Raw genomic sequence first — 6,000 nt, 5'->3', positions numbered from 1 at the left:
TTTTATGCCCTCTATTTAGAGAAGACTTAATTCTGTATGTTCAGTCTGTATGATAAGTGAATAAAGCTTTTGTTTTTATGTGACTGAAGTTAATTATTTGTTAACAACACCAGCATAAATTATTTGATAAATAATTTAAAAAAATTATAAAAAATTCCCAAATAATAAATATTAATTGAAGTAACACATAAAACATTGAGTAAATACTTAAATTTTAATTGACAGAGTATTTGCTGTAAGTTTTTAAAGATTCAACTGATTAAAACATTTTAGTTGAATGAACTATAAAGCTAGTTGAGCTAACATACTTTTTTATATTTGAGTCAAATTTGGGCCAACTAAAAAACAATAACTCAGGTAACACTTTGGAGACAGAAATTGAGTGAACGTAAAATTTCTGTGGAACTAGTTACTAAAAAATAATTCATTGAGCCAACAATTTATTTTTTGCAGTGTATGTCACCTTTAATTGAATTAGAAACACTAAAAAAAATTACTTTCTTAGTATTTTTTTTGTGTTTTCAGTACAAATATTAAAAAAATTCTTAAAACAGGATTCAATTCCTTGATGAGCAAAATGACCCAAGAAAATAAGTCTAGTTTTAAGACCAAAAATCTCACATTTGTGCATAAAAAAAGCAAAAAATCTTGGCAGATTTTTTGCTTGTTTTAAGCACAAATTCAATTCAGTTTTATATTTTTGTCTTAAAGCTAGATTTATTTCTTAGGGGATTTTGCTTATGAAGAAAATGCATCGTGTTTTTTGTTCAGAATTTTTAGATATTTGTTCTGAAAACAAGGCAAAAATACTAAGAAATAAAGTCATTTTTGCAGAAAAGGTTTTGTCCCCATTTTTTAATTCATAGATAACAACAAATGAGATTTTAATGATATTTTGACCATTGAACTAGAAAATGTCCCCAGTTTTTATTTAAAAAATCTGGTCACCTTACATTAAAAGGATACTCCAGACAAATATCAAATACCCTCTATTGGCGTGAAAGAAAACTACAAACTCAACAAATGGCTCCTACAGCTATAATAAGATAATTGCTCTGTTAATGAGGGGTCAGGTGTTGCTAATGATTCTCTGTTTGATTTAAAGCCTTGCTGGGAGCAGCTCGTCAGCGTTGGTTCTCTGTGTGTGAAGGGTTTGTGGTGTCTGCTCTTGAGATCGGTTAACATCATGAGTTTGGTTAAATTCATTCTACTGTTGGTTCTTTATCAGCAGTTCATATGCAATGGTGTGTTTGCTTTTGTCTGGAAGTGATCTTTTTTGAAAATGTTTGTTATATTTGAATTTACAAGTTCTTGTGTTCTTTCAGTATTTTGCTCTCCAGTTGATGCTGGCTCTTTCAACTCTTTCTGGAGTGATGATGGGACAGGAGTTGGCATTAAAGGTTTGTATTCTTAATGTTACTTACCTGAAGTAGTAACAGTGCGTGCTTTATTGTTCTACCAAGTTATTATACTTTGGTTTCTTAAATGTTTTTTTTTTTTTTTGACAAAGAATCCCCCGGAAGTGGCAACGGCAGCAATTATGCTCCTGCGACCGCGGGCCCCGCCGCCCCCAGCAACGGCCCTGCCGCCGACGGCGCTCCTGTTACCGCGGGCCCCGCCACCCCCAGCAACGGCCCTGCCGCCGACGGCGCTCCTGTGACCGCGGGCCCCGCCACCCCCAGCAACGGCCCTGCCGCCGACGGCGCTCCTGTTACCGCGGGCCCCGCCACCCCCAGCAACGGCCCTGCCGCCGACGGCGCTCCTGTGACCGCGGGCCCCGCAACCCCCAGCAACGGCCCTGCCGCCGACGGCGCTCCTGTGACCGCGGGCCCCGCCACCCCCAGCAACGGCCCTGCCGCCGACGGCGCTCCTGTGACCGCGGGCCCCGCCACCCCCAGCAACGGCCCTGCCGCCGACGGCGCTCCTGTGACCGCGGGCCCCGCCACCCCCAGCAACGGCCCTGCCGCCGACGGCGCTCCTGTGACCGCGGGCCCCGCCACCCCCAGCAACGGCCCTGCCGCCGACGGCGCTCCTGTTACCGCGGGCCCCGCCACCCCCAGCAACGGCCCTGCCGCCGCCGGCGCTCCTGTGACCGCGGGCCCCGCCACCCCCAGCAACGGCCCTGCCGCCGACGGCGCTCCTGTTACCGCGGGCCCCGCCACCCCCAGCAACGGCCCTGCCGCCGACGGCGCTCCTGTGACCGCGGGCCCCGCAACCCCCAGCAACGGCCCTGCCGCCGACGGCGCGCCTGTGACCGCGGGCCCCGCCACCCCCAGCAACGGCCCTGCCGCCGACGGCGCTCCTGTGACCGCGGGCCCCGCCACCCCCAGCAACGGCCCTGCCGCCGACGGCGCTCCTGTGACCGCGGGCCCCGCCACCCCCAGCAACGGCCCTGCCGCCGACGGCGCTCCTGTGACCGCGGGCCCCGCCACCCCCAGCAACGGCCCTGCCGCCGACGGCGCTCCTGTGACCGCGGGCCCCGCCACCCCCAGCAACGGCACTGCCGCCGACGGCGCTCCTGTGACCGCGGGCCCCGCAACCCCCAGCAACGGCCCTGCCGCCGACGGCGCTCCTGTGACCGCGGGCCCCGCCACCCCCAGCAACGGCCCTGCCGCCGACGGCGCTCCTGTGACCGCGGGCCCCGCCACCCCCAGCAACGGCCCTGCCGCCGACGGCGCGCCTGTGACCGCGGGCCCCGCCACCCCCAGCAACGGCCCTGCCGCCGACGGCGCTCCTGTGACCGCGGGCCCCACCGCCCCCAGCAACTTTAGCCAGGGTGATAGTACCAAGCATGCTGTTAGCCTCGTCCAGAGTCATGACAATTTTGACAATGTTTTTAATAACATCTCTAGTACTTCAGGGTCTTACACACCCAGTGATCTTGGTCTCCTTTGAGCTTTAGAACTGTGTCCCATAAGCTGTTTGATCCTTGTTTTCCATTAAAAAGTCTTCTCAAAAAAGTTTTACTTCTGTTTTTTTCCAGAGTGAATTAAACTAAATCAAGTTTACAAATATGATCAAATGTTAATACAAGTAGCAAAAAGTTTGGAGGCATTATTTAATCTGTAGTTTATTTGTGTGTTTTCTGTTCAAAATTTAGTTGCAACCATGTCAATAGTAGTCTAGCTTTTAAAGTAGATAGTTACTCAGATTTTTGAGGATATTAAAATGATTGATTTGCAATGTCTGAAGTCACAAGCGAACCAACATATTGATAATGTTGCTTTGGCTAAAGCCTTTACCCACTTTAGGCTGCTTTTTACCAGTTGATATTTTCTGTAGGAGTTTAACCCATGAACTGAACCGCGGTCTGTACTACTTGGTTTAAAAGAAATCCACGCCTACATGAACGCGCAAAAACACGTGATCACGCGCTGTCAAGAGCATGCCACACCAGCAGGCGGTATTACAACCCTAATTGTAAAGCCACGTTGGCCAATCAGAAGCAAAAACCCCGGTTGTAGGGTTGTACTGTCTACACGACAACACTGCAGCTGGCGTTTCTGACAAACTTCACCCTGGCAGGGGTTTTCAAAAATGTTAAATTAAAGTAATATACCAATGAAGTGAACTGAACACAGCATAGTACGGAGCGTTTGTTTTGTGTAGACTAAATATGTTTACATTTTGCATTATTCCTTCTGTTCTTCAAGTTTAAAATGTTATGAAATGAGCTAAAGTAGTATCCTAGAAGTAATTTTTGATGAGGTATGTCATATTTGTGCACAGAAAAAAAGGAAAAAAATAGATTTAGGCTTCAGAAAGTGTTCAATTAAAGGGAACAGAGAATGAAAAACCATTTTTACCTTGTCTTTGTTGAATAATGGTTATCTACCCACATTCACAAACATACAAAAAGTCCTAGACATGCTAAACATCTCAGTCTCATAGAAATTCCTCTTTTAGAAATGTCAGCCAGAAAACAACCCAATCTCATTGCCCCTCCACTTTAAAATAATTGGCTACATTTTTAGAGTGGCAGCAAAGTCAGCCAATCAGTAATGAGATTGCAAGTTAAGCCAGTAGGGGGAGCCAAATAGGTGCAAAACCACTTGTTTAAAATCCCCCAACCTAATAGAGCTATCTGAGAGAGGTTTTTAGGAAGCTTCTAATGGCGCTTTTCCATTGCATAGTACCCCACGGTTTAGTTTAGTTTGGGTGGGGTCAGCTTACTTTTGGGAGCTTTTCCATTGGGTGCAGTACGTAGTACCCGATACTTTTTTTCGTACCACCTCGGCTGGGGTTCCAAGCGACCCGAGCTGATACCAAACGTGACGCGAAAACACTATAGATCACTAATTGGTCTGAGAGAATCGTCACGTCATCGCTATAATGTAAATATTAGCTTTAGCTTACTGCTAGCTTGCGCTGTCTCAAGCAAACATGTTGTTATCTGTGTTCTGCTATAAGTTTCCAAACACCCTTTTAGCGATGAAAAACATCCGCAGGTTGAGAATCCGGGAGACCATAACAGTTTTTTCCAGACTTGCAGTTTGTGGCGGCACATTCGCGACGTGCACGTCCGCATTATATATGCTTAAATGCAACTTGAATATGCTCAGCGGAGCGCCGTTGACTGACGCCACGGGTCGGGTGTTTGAACAGAAACTGTCATGTGAGACAGAGGTAGTTATAAACGCGATGTGCAAACATCTATTTGTGGTGGCCAATTTTAATTTTGTGGCAGACTGAGAAATAAATGAATGTATGGGAATGTACAACAACGCTCTCACGTGTATGATGTCACAGCAGTAGGCAGCGTAAATATAACGACACGCCTATAATCCCTGCCACTCCGAAGTGATACTAAACTTGATGGAAAAGCTAACCACGCCAAAGTGAGGTGAGCTGACCCGACCCAAACTAAACTAAACCGTGGGGTACTATGCAATGGAAAAGCGCCATAAGGCTTTACAGACCCAAACAAAAACTTTTTTGTCTACATGTCTCATCACAGAACAAAGATAAATACCCTGTTCAATCATTCTATGTCACCTTTAATTGAATTAGAAACACTAAAAAAAATTACTTTCTTAGTATTTTTTTTGTGTTTTCAGTACAAATATTAAAAAAATTCTTAAAACAGGATTCAATTCCTTGATGAGCAAAATGACCCAAGAAAATAAGTCTAGTTTTAAGACCAAAAATCTCACATTTGTGCATAAAAAAAGCAAAAAATCTTGGCAGATTTTTTGCTTGTTTTAAGCACAAATTCAATTCAGTTTTATATTTTTGTCTTAAAGCTAGATTTATTTCTTAGGGGATTTTGCTTATGAAGAAAATGCATCGTGTTTTTTGTTCAGAATTTTTAGATATTTGTTCTGAAAACAAGGCAAAAATACTAAGAAATAAAGTCATTTTTGCAGAAAAGGTTTTGTCCCCATTTTTTAATTCATAGATAACAACAAATGAGATTTTAATGATATTTTGACCATTGAACTAGGAAATGTCCCCAGTTTTTATTTAAAAAATCTGGTCACCTTACATTAAAAGGATACTCCAGACAAATATCAAATACCCTCTATTGGCGTGAAAGAAAACTACAAACTCAACAAATGGCTCCTACAGCTATAATAAGATAATTGCTCTGTTAATGAGGGGTCAGGTGTTGCTAATGATTCTCTGTTTGATTTAAAGCCTTGCTGGGAGCAGCTCGTCAGCGTTGGTTCTCTGTGTGTGAAGGGTTTGTGGTGTCTGCTCTTGAGATCGGTTAACATCATGAGTTTGGTTAAATTCATTCTACTGTTGGTTCTTTATCAGCAGTTCATATGCAATGGTGTGTTTGCTTTTGTCTGGAAGTGATCTTTTTTGAAAATGTTTGTTATATTTGAATTTACAAGTTCTTGTGTTCTTTCAGTATTTTGCTCTCCAGTTGATGCTGGCTCTTTCAACTCTTTCTGGAGTGATGATGGGACAGGAATTGGAGTTAAAGGTTTGTATTCTTAATGTTACTTACCTGAAGTAGTAACAGTCCGTGCTTCATTGTTCTACCAAGTTATT

General features: G+C 44.4%; 1 long non-coding RNA gene across 1 annotated transcript; it reads left to right on the top strand.

Annotated features, from left to right (window-relative positions):
- The first annotated feature begins 1,108 nt into the window (after nt 1-1,108).
- Nucleotides 1,109-1,655, top strand: LOC135765028 (uncharacterized). Its single transcript, XR_010540396.2, has 3 exons — nt 1,109-1,244; nt 1,326-1,400; nt 1,511-1,655. It is a non-coding gene; the product is annotated as an uncharacterized lncRNA (long non-coding RNA).
- Nucleotides 1,656-6,000: the final 4,345 nt, after the last annotated feature.

This window comes from Paramisgurnus dabryanus, chromosome 21, assembly GCF_030506205.2.
Source record: "Paramisgurnus dabryanus chromosome 21, PD_genome_1.1, whole genome shotgun sequence".
Lineage (NCBI taxonomy): Eukaryota > Metazoa > Chordata > Actinopteri > Cypriniformes > Cobitidae > Paramisgurnus > Paramisgurnus dabryanus.
Note: the sequence above shows the minus strand (reverse complement) of the source record. Positions and strands in the feature narration are given on the sequence as shown.